The sequence below is a fragment of the Metopolophium dirhodum genome, chromosome 1 (assembly GCF_019925205.1).
Source record: "Metopolophium dirhodum isolate CAU chromosome 1, ASM1992520v1, whole genome shotgun sequence".
Lineage (NCBI taxonomy): Eukaryota > Metazoa > Arthropoda > Insecta > Hemiptera > Aphididae > Metopolophium > Metopolophium dirhodum.
This window is the reverse complement of record NC_083560.1, coordinates 159740778-159750777: the sequence shown is the minus strand read 5'-3', so window position 1 is coordinate 159750777 and position 10000 is coordinate 159740778. Positions and strand designations below refer to the sequence as shown.

The 10000-nt window shown below is 60.6% G+C and overlaps 2 non-coding genes across 2 annotated transcripts in view; both read left to right on the top strand.

Annotated features, from left to right (window-relative positions):
* The first annotated feature begins 8310 nt into the window (after positions 1–8310).
* Positions 8311–8468, top strand: LOC132937607 (5.8S ribosomal RNA). Its single transcript, XR_009663728.1, has one exon. It is a non-coding gene; the product is annotated as a 5.8S ribosomal RNA (ribosomal RNA).
* A 370-nt stretch (positions 8469–8838) lies between these two features.
* Positions 8839–10000, top strand: part of LOC132937701 (large subunit ribosomal RNA) — a 4194-nt gene continuing 3032 nt past the window's right edge. The window contains exon 1 of the ribosomal RNA XR_009663796.1: positions 8839–10000. This exon is cut by the window's right edge and continues 3032 nt beyond it. This is a non-coding gene — a ribosomal RNA (large subunit ribosomal RNA).

The window sequence follows — 10000 nt, the reverse complement described above, 5'->3', positions numbered from 1 at the left end:
TACTACGCGCTAGCACGTGTGATTTGGCCGAAGATTGTTCGGTTGATGGAAAAAGTTATTACAGCAAGTGGATATGGTTTACCGGTATTATTCGGTGCGGGCATTCGGCGAGCACGTCCCGCGGACTCGGAGTGCCGTACGCGGAAATATTTTTCCTCGACGGGCGAGGCGCGGAGTCGCCCTTGGTGCGCGGCGGCGTCCCCGTGACCGGATCCGTGGACACTGTGCCCTTCATCGATTGCCGATTTTTGTCTGGTCGGCGTTCGACGGGTGCGAGGTGGACTAACGTAAAATATTAATACGGCAAGTGGATGTGGTTTACCGGTATTATTCGGTGCGGGCATTCGGCGAGCACGTCCCGCGGACTCGGAGTGCCGTACGCGGAAATATTTTTCATCGACGGGCGAGGCGCGGAGTCGCCCTTGGTGCGCGGCGGCGTCCCCGTGACCGGATCCGTGGACACTGTGCCCTTCATCGATTGCCGATTTTTGTCTGGTCGGCGTTCGACGGGTGCGAGGTGGACTAACGTAAAGAATTATTACGTCCCGCGGACTCGGAGTGCCGTACGCGGAAATATTTTTCATCGACGGGCGAGGCGCGGAGTCGCCCTTGGTGCGCGGCGGCGTCCCCGTGACCGGATCCGTGGACACTGTGCCCTTCATCGATTGCCGATTTTTGTCTGGTCGGCGTTCGACGGGTGCGAGGTGGACTAACGTAAAGAATTATTACGTCCCGCGGACTCGGTGTGCCGAACGCGGAAAAATTTTTCTTCGACGGGCGAGGCGCGGAGTCGCCCTTGGTGCGCGGCGGCGTCCCCGTGACCGGATCCGTGGACACTGTGCCCTTCATCGATTGCCGATTTTTGTCTGGTCGGCGTTCGACGGGTGCGAGGTGGACTAACGTAAAATATTAATACGGCAAGTGGATGTGGTTTACCGGTATTATTCGGTGCGGGCATTCGGCGAGCACGTCCCGCGGACTCGGAGTGCCGTACGCGGAAATATTTTTCATCGACGGGCGAGGCGCGGAGTCGCCCTTGGTGCGCGGCGGCGTCCCCGTGACCGGATCCGTGGACACTGTGCCCTTCATCGATTGCCGATTTTTGTCTGGTCGGCGTTCGACGGGTGCGAGGTGGACTAACGTAAAGAATTATTACGTCCCGCGGACTCGGAGTGCCGTACGCGGAAATATTTTTCATCGACGGGCGAGGCGCGGAGTCGCCCTTGGTGCGCGGCGGCGTCCCCGTGACCGGATCCGTGGACACTGTGCCCTTCATCGATTGCCGATTTTTGTCTGGTCGGCGTTCGACGGGTGCGAGGTGGACTAACGTAAAGAATTATTACGTCCCGCGGACTCGGTGTGCCGAACGCGGAAAAATTTTTCATCGACGGGCGAGGCGCGGAGTCGCCCTTGGTGCGCGGCGGCGTCCCCGTGACCGGATCCGTGGACACTGTGCCCTTCATCGATTGCCGATTTTTGTCTGGTCGGCGTTCGACGGGTGCGAGGTGGACTAACGTAAAATATTAATACGGCAAGTGGATGTGGTTTACCGGTATTATTCGGTGCGGGCATTCGGCGAGCACGTCCCGCGGACTCGGAGTGCCGTACGCGGAAATATTTTTCATCGACGGGCGAGGCGCGGAGTCGCCCTTGGTGCGCGGCGGCGTCCCCGTGACCGGATCCGTGGACACTGTGCCCTTCATCGATTGCCGATTTTTGTCTGGTCGGCGTTCGACGGGTGCGAGGTGGACTAACGTAAAGAATTATTACGTCCCGCGGACTCGGAGTGCCGTACGCGGAAATATTTTTCATCGACGGGCGAGGCGCGGAGTCGCCCTTGGTGCGCGGCGGCGTCCCCGTGACCGGATCCGTGGACACTGTGCCCTTCATCGATTGCCGATTTTTGTCTGGTCGGCGTTCGACGGGTGCGAGGTGGACTAACGTAAAGAATTATTACGTCCCGCGGACTCGGTGTGCCGAACGCGGAAAAATTTTTCATCGACGGGCGAGGCGCGGAGTCGCCCTTGGTGCGCGGCGGCGTCCCCGTGACCGGATCCGTGGACACTGTGCCCTTCATCGATTGCCGATTTTTGTCTGGTCGGCGTTCGACGGGTGCGAGGTGGACTAACGTAAAATATTAATACGGCAAGTGGATGTGGTTTACCGGTATTATTCGGTGCGGGCATTCGGCGAGCACGTCCCGCGGACTCGGAGTGCCGTACGCGGAAATATTTTTCATCGACGGGCGAGGCGCGGAGTCGCCCTTGGTGCGCGGCGGCGTCCCCGTGACCGGATCCGTGGACACTGTGCCCTTCATCGATTGCCGATTTTTGTCTGGTCGGCGTTCGACGGGTGCGAGGTGGACTAACGTAAAGAATTATTACGTCCCGCGGACTCGGAGTGCCGTACGCGGAAATATTTTTCATCGACGGGCGAGGCGCGGAGTCGCCCTTGGTGCGCGGCGGCGTCCCCGTGACCGGATCCGTGGACACTGTGCCCTTCATCGATTGCCGATTTTTGTCTGGTCGGCGTTCGACGGGTGCGAGGTGGACTAACGTAAAGAATTATTACGTCCCGCGGACTCGGTGTGCCGAACGCGGAAAAATTTTTCATCGACGGGCGAGGCGCGGAGTCGCCCTTGGTGCGCGGCGGCGTCCCCGTGACCGGATCCGTGGACACTGTGCCCTTCATCGATTGCCGATTTTTGTCTGGTCGGCGTTCGACGGGTGCGAGGTGGACTAACGTAAAATATTAATACGGCAAGTGGATGTGGTTTACCGGTATTATTCGGTGCGGGCATTCGGCGAGCACGTCCCGCGGACTCGGAGTGCCGTACGCGGAAATATTTTTCATCGACGGGCGAGGCGCGGAGTCGCCCTTGGTGCGCGGCGGCGTCCCCGTGACCGGATCCGTGGACACTGTGCCCTTCATCGATTGCCGATTTTTGTCTGGTCGGCGTTCGACGGGTGCGAGGTGGACTAACGTAAAGAATTATTACGTCCCGCGGACTCGGAGTGCCGTACGCGGAAATATTTTTCATCGACGGGCGAGGCGCGGAGTCGCCCTTGGTGCGCGGCGGCGTCCCCGTGACCGGATCCGTGGACACTGTGCCCTTCATCGATTGCCGATTTTTGTCTGGTCGGCGTTCGACGGGTGCGAGGTGGACTAACGTAAAGAATTATTACGTCCCGCGGACTCGGTGTGCCGAACGCGGAAAAATTTTTCTTCGACGGGCGAGGCGCGGAGTCGCCCTTGGTGCGCGGCGGCGTCCCCGTGACCGGATCCGTGGACACTGTGCCCTTCATCGATTGCCGATTTTTGTCTGGTCGGCGTTCGACGGGTGCGAGGTGGACTAACGTAAAATATTAATACGGCAAGTGGATGTGGTTTACCGGTATTATTCGGTGCGGGCATTCGGCGAGCACGTCCCGCGGACTCGGAGTGCCGTACGCGGAAATATTTTTCATCGACGGGCGAGGCGCGGAGTCGCCCTTGGTGCGCGGCGGCGTCCCCGTGACCGGATCCGTGGACACTGTGCCCTTCATCGATTGCCGATTTTTGTCTGGTCGGCGTTCGACGGGTGCGAGGTGGACTAACGTAAAGAATTATTACGTCCCGCGGACTCGGAGTGCCGTACGCGGAAATATTTTTCATCGACGGGCGAGGCGCGGAGTCGCCCTTGGTGCGCGGCGGCGTCCCCGTGACCGGATCCGAACCACCGCGTGTGAAAATTCGATTTTTTTTTTTCACTCGACGTTCGCGGTTATTCGGCGGTCCCGGGGTGGTGCACATGACGGCAGCCCCGGCGATGTCCGTCGACACGATTTCGAATTCAACTTTTCGAACGTAGTTTTTCCGTGTGCAATAACTCGTTAACCGTTGGTTCGATCTCGACGTACCCGAGACGTGTTCACGTCGTACGTTCCGAGTACTATAGGACACCGGTGTCCGCGACATTTAAATCGGTAATCCTTTATCCGCGGCCGTACCGCTACGCACGGAGATAGACCGATATTTGATTTTCGCTTAACCGCTACGCACTGTGATTGACTGTATTCCGACGGCGGGGTCTCGGTCAACCGTTTTCACGGTTTGCCGGTGACATCGACCGTACCGTTCATCACGGGCAGACCGCAGAGTCGTTGTCCAGGGATATCCCCCTTTGCCGAAAACCTTTACCGCGTAGAATTTCTGCGCTGACCGCGACGTTACAGGGGTGATTACCGTCGCCGAGCTGCGCGCCCGCCGTACCGTCCCGTCGCACGGACCACCGTGTGTGAAAATTCGATTTTTTTTTTTCACTCGACGTCCTCGGTTATTCGTCGGTGCCGGGGTGGTGCACATGACGGCAGCCCCGGCGATGTCCGTCGACACGATTTCGAATTCAACTTTTCGAACGTAGTTTTTCCGTGTGCAATAACTCGTTAACCGTTGGTTCGATCTCGACGTACCCGAGACGTGTTCACGTCGTACGTTCCGAGTACTATAGGACACCGGTGTCCGCGACAATTAAATCGGTAATCCTTTATCCGCGGCCGTACCGCTACGCACGGATTTTGTGATTTTCGCCTAACCGCTACGCACGGTGATTGACGGATTTTCGATTCTCGCCTAACCGCTACGCACGGTGATGGCGAAGTTCCTTCGACCCGGGTGTACCACTACGCGTGAACACCCCCGTCGCACATTGTGAAACTCGAGATTTTGTAAATTTGTGAGCGACTCGGTCGTCGGCGTTCCGCCGGCGTCCGATCGCCAATCACGTACGACAGCAAAGCCACGGGCGACGCCGAAGCCGACGCGTCCATCGCCGCGCACCGGTCTGCCCCAGTCTTCGGAATGGTCAGCAATCCGGTGCCCTTCGATGGTATCCGTCCAAGTTTCGGCGACCGACCCATCTCGCACGCCGAGTGGCAAAACTCAACCGGCGTCGCAGGCCCGCCTTCCGGTGGGCCTCCGACGCGCAAATCGTTTTTTTCAAAAATCGATGACGACTCCCGTTACCGTTCCGCAAGTTACGAGCTCTCGACGCCAAAACATTCCCGCCGCGGCCGGCCATCGTCGCCGTGCCCGGCGGTCGCCGGGGCGAAGCCCCGGGACGACGGACTTCGCGTCGCGTCCCGGCTTCCCCCACGATCTCGGCTGGGGGCCGTTATAAACCTGGCGAGAGGCGCTAGCGCGGTAATTCTCCGTCCGCTGAAAACGGACGGCGTACGCGCTAACCCCGACTCTCGTCAACGCACGGGTCACGTCGCGTCGGGCGAGCGCTCGCTCTCCGCGTGTGTTCGGTCTTCCGCACGCGACCGCCGCCGCAGTCGCCCCGCGTTCTGCGGGTGCTCAGTGCGGCGCTCGCGTCGACCGAAGCGCGCGGTTTACGGGCGCCCGTCCGCGCACGTATCCCACTCGAACCGCGGTCGGTCGTGCGCCGTGACCGTATACCGGTCACGGTCGTTTCGACCTTCCTCGGCGTCGGCTCGCCCACGGGCGGACCGGCGCTCGGACGCACGCGTCCCGAGACGAGTGTCCGCGTCGTCGTCGCCCCTTGGTCGGCGTCGCCGCGGGGATCCGTCACGGGACGCAGTTGTTGTAAAACCGAGATCCCTGGTTGATCCTGCCAGTAGTCATATGCTTGTCTCAAAGATTAAGCCATGCATGTCTCAGTGCAAGCCGCATTAAGGTGAAACCGCGAAAGGCTCATTAAATCAGTTGTGGTTCCTTAGATCGTACCCAAGTTACTTGGATAACTGTGGTAATTCTAGAGCTAATACATGCCGACAGAGTTCCGACCGTCGCGGCGCCCTCGGGCGTCGCTCGCGGGAGGAACGCTTTTATTAGATCAAAACCGGCCCGTCGCGGCGCGCTTCGTGCGCGTCCCGATCGCGGCCCGCGCAAAGACCTGGTGACTCTGAATAACTTCGAGCTGATCGCACGGTCTCCGTACCGGCGACGCATCTTTCAAATGTCTGCCTTATCAACTGTCGACGGTAGGTTCCATGCCTACCGTGGTGGTAACGGGTAACGGGGAATCAGGGTTCGATTCCGGAGAGGGAGCCTGAGAAACGGCTACCACATCCAAGGAAGGCAGCAGGCGCGCAAATTACCCACTCCCGGAACGGGGAGGTAGTGACGAAAAATAACGATACGGGACTCATCCGAGGCCCCGTAATCGGAATGAGAACACTTTAAAACCTTTAAACGAGGATCAATTGGAGGGCAAGTCTGGTGCCAGCAGCCGCGGTAATTCCAGCTCCAATAGCGTATATTAAAGTTGTTGCGGTTAAAAAGCTCGTAGTCGGATCTGTGTCTGGGCGGTGCCGGACCACCCTGGCGGTCCGTCGTGTCGCGGCCGGCCGTGTCGCGGGACCACGTGTCCCGTCGGCGCGGTCGTCGTCGCGCTCGTCAGCCGTCTCGGGGTGTTAGTTACCGGCACGTCGGCCGGACGTATTGTCGGCAGGCGGACACGTGTCTCGGGCTTCCGGCGCGCCGCGCGGCCACGCGTCGCGCGGCCGTCGGGGTTCGACGACGGCGGCCGCCTACTCCAATCTTGCTGCGCGGTGATCTTCACCGATTGCCGTCGGCGGGCCGACACGTTTACTTTGAACAAATTAGAGTGCTCAAAGCAGGCTCAAATCTGGCGGGGCGGCTTCACGGCCGTCTCGTCAAAAGGCCCTGAATACTGGTCGCATGGAATAATGGAACAAGACCTCGGTCCCGCGCATCTCCGCCCTTCGCGGGCGCGCGAAATCGCCCTCCGGGGCGTTTCCGTGCGCGGGCCGCCGGGCCGCGGGCGCCAGTCGCCCGCGCGTCCCGCCGGGCCGGTTTTCGGGACCGGAGGTAATGATCAACAGAGACGGGCGGGGGCATTCGTACCGAGACGTTAGAGGTGAAATTCTTGGATCGTCTCGAGACGAACTGACGCGAAAGCATTTGCCAAGTACGTTCTCGTATGATCAAGAACGAAAGTTAGAGGTTCGAAGGCGATCAGATACCGCCCTAGTTCTAACTGTAAACGATGCCAGCTAGCGATCCGCCGGCGTTTCATTAACGACCCGGCGGGCAGCTTCCGGGTAACCGAAGCTTTTCGGTTCCGGGGGAAGTATGATTGCAAAGTTGAAACTTAAAGGAATTGACGGAAGGGCACCACCAGGAGTGGAGCCTGCGGCTTAATTTGACTCAACACGGGAAACCTCACCAGGCCCGGACACCGGAAAGATTGACAGATTGAGAGCTCTTTCTTGATTCGGTGGGTGGTGGTGCATGGCCGTTCTTAGTTGGTGGAGCGATCTGTCTGGTTAATTCCGATAACGAACGAGACTCTGTCCTGCTAACTAGGCGGGTAACCCCGGGTCGGCGTGTGCGCGGCGCGGGCGGTTTCGGCCGTCCGTGTTCGCGTACCCGTCGGCTCGGCCCGGTATCCCCGAACGCGTTCGCCCGTCGTCCACGGCGGTCGTCGAGCGCGGCCGCGCCATCCGCGTCCCGGCGTGCGGCGGGCGTGTGTCGGCCGGGGGGCAACCTCCGGTCGGCGCGCGTCCGTCGTGCGTCGGGCTCCGTGGTGAAGCGCGCCGTGTTCGCGGCCGTCGCCGGCGGATCACGATACGTTACTAGGGCTACCGCCGGCTCCCAGGAGCTTAAACTCTTCTTAGAGGGACAGGCGGCGGACGAAAATAGCCGCACGAGACTGAGCGATAACAGGTCTGTGATGCCCTTAGATGTTCTGGGCCGCACGCGCGCTACACTGAAGGAATCAGCGTGTGTTAACATTCCTGGGCCGACAGGCTTCCGGGTAACCCGCTGAACCTCCTTCGTGCTTAGGGATCGTGGCTTGCAATTTTTCCACGTGAACGAGGAATTCCCAGTAAGCGCGAGTCATCAGCTCGCGTTGATTACGTCCCTGCCCTTTGTACACACCGCCCGTCGCTACTACCGATTGAACGGTCGCATTGAGGTCTTCGGAGTGGACGCGCGTTATTCGGCCCCCTCGGGGGCTGGGTCGTCGCGCGATCGCGAAGATGACCGAAATCGGCCGTTTAGAGGAAGTAAAAGTCGTAACAAGGTTTCCGTAGGTGAACCTGCGGAAGGATCATTAGAGACGGGCCCGCGGTACCGGCAGCACTTGCCGGTCTCGCGCGCGCCTAATCCGACCCCGTGGCCGCGTGCGCTCGCGACTAGCTCGCCGACCGCCCGCGCGCCGCGACCCCCGACCGAGCGTCGACCGAAAGATGGTTAACGTCGAAAGACCATACGGGCCCCGCCGTGCGTCCGCGCACGGCGCGTGGCCGGTAGAAGTTTCGTCGACAAAAAAAAACACCCGACCCCGAACAGCGGATCACTTGGCTCGTGGATCGATGAAGACCGCAGCTATCTGCGCGTCGTCGTGTAATCCGCAGGTTATACGAACATCGACCAGTCGAACGCACATTGCGGCCTCGGTGACCCGCGGGTCCCGGGCCACGCCTGTCTGAGGGTCGTATACCGGATACTCGGCCAGACCGATGCGCCGCCGGCAGGCGTCCGACGGCGGCGGCAGTCCTCCCGGGGACTGTCCGCCCGCCCGTCGGCCGCTCCGGTGGTGCGAGATTGGCGGTTCGACCGTGGAAAACCGCGCTCGCGCGGCCGCCTCCGGTCGTCCGCCCAAGTTGTGACGGCAAACAGTCACGGGTTCTCGCGTCGTCAAACGGCACGTCCCCGTCCGCCCGCCGCGCGAGAGCGCGGCCGGGTCGGCTGAGAGTCCACGGACCTCTCCGGCTTCCGAGACGCGGACGCGGACGGTCACCGTACGGGCGGAGCGCGGACCGCAGGCTGCCGTGTAATTTAAAAAAAAAAAAAACCGATACGTTCCGACCTCAGATCAGGCGGGACTACCCGCCGGATTTAAGCATATTAATAAGCGGAGGAAAAGAAAACAACCGTGATTCCCTTAGTAGCGGCGAGCGAACAGGGAAAAGCCCATCGCCGAATCCCGCCGCGCACTTTTGTGTCGCGGCACCTATGGGAGTTGTGGCGTACGGGCCGGCCTCGTTGCCGGGGCGCACGTGACGGTCCAAGTCTCCCTTGAACGGGGCCATGGCCCGCAGATGGTGCCAGGCCAGTAGAGGCCGTCACAGCGTTCCGGGATCGGACCGCGCCTTCGAGTCGGGTTGCTTGAGAGTGCAGCCCGAAGTTGGTGGTAAACTCCATCTAAGGCTAAATACGGCCACGAGACCGATAGTTTACAAGTACCGTGAGGGAAAGTTGAAAAGAACTTTGAAGAGAGAGTTCATAAGAACGTGAAACTGTTCGGGTGTAAACGGACAGAGCCCGCGAGTCCCCGCCGGGCGAATTCACGGTCGGTCTAACCGCCGGCCGGATCTTTCGCTCGGTTAGCGGACGTCGCGACCCGTTGGGCGCCGGCCGAAGGGCTTGGGTGGCGTTCGTCGCGGCGGTTGCGTTTCGGCGTGACCGTTCGCGCCGAACCCCGGTGCTCCTGGTCGGCTCGCCCGACGGCAAGAACCGTCGACGCGGCCCCGTCGCAGGCGGGGTCCCGTCGGTCGGCGACGATTTCGGGCTACTTTCCGACCCGTCTTGAAACACGGACCAAGGAGTCTAACGTGTGCGCGAGTCAACGGTGATCTTACGAAAAACCACGTTTGGCGCAATGAAAGTGAACCGTTTACGGTGCGGACGATGGCCTAGCGACCGAACCCACCGGCGTTCAAAGTCGCGCTGGTCCGCAGTCCGGGGGCGTCTTCGCCAGGTCGGCTTCGGCCGTCCGAGGGCGCACCCTTAGCGCACACGTTGGTACCCGAAAGATGGTGAACTATGCCTGGCCAGGATGAAGTCAGGGGAAACCCTGATGGAGGTCCGCAGCGATTCTGACGTGCAAATCGATCGTCTGAGCTGGGTATAGGGGCGAAAGACTAATCGAACCATCTAGTAGCTGGTTCCATCCGAAGTTTCCCTCAGGATAGCTGGCGCCGATGTGTCCCGCCCGTTCGCGGGCGTACGGACGCCGGTGGGACTC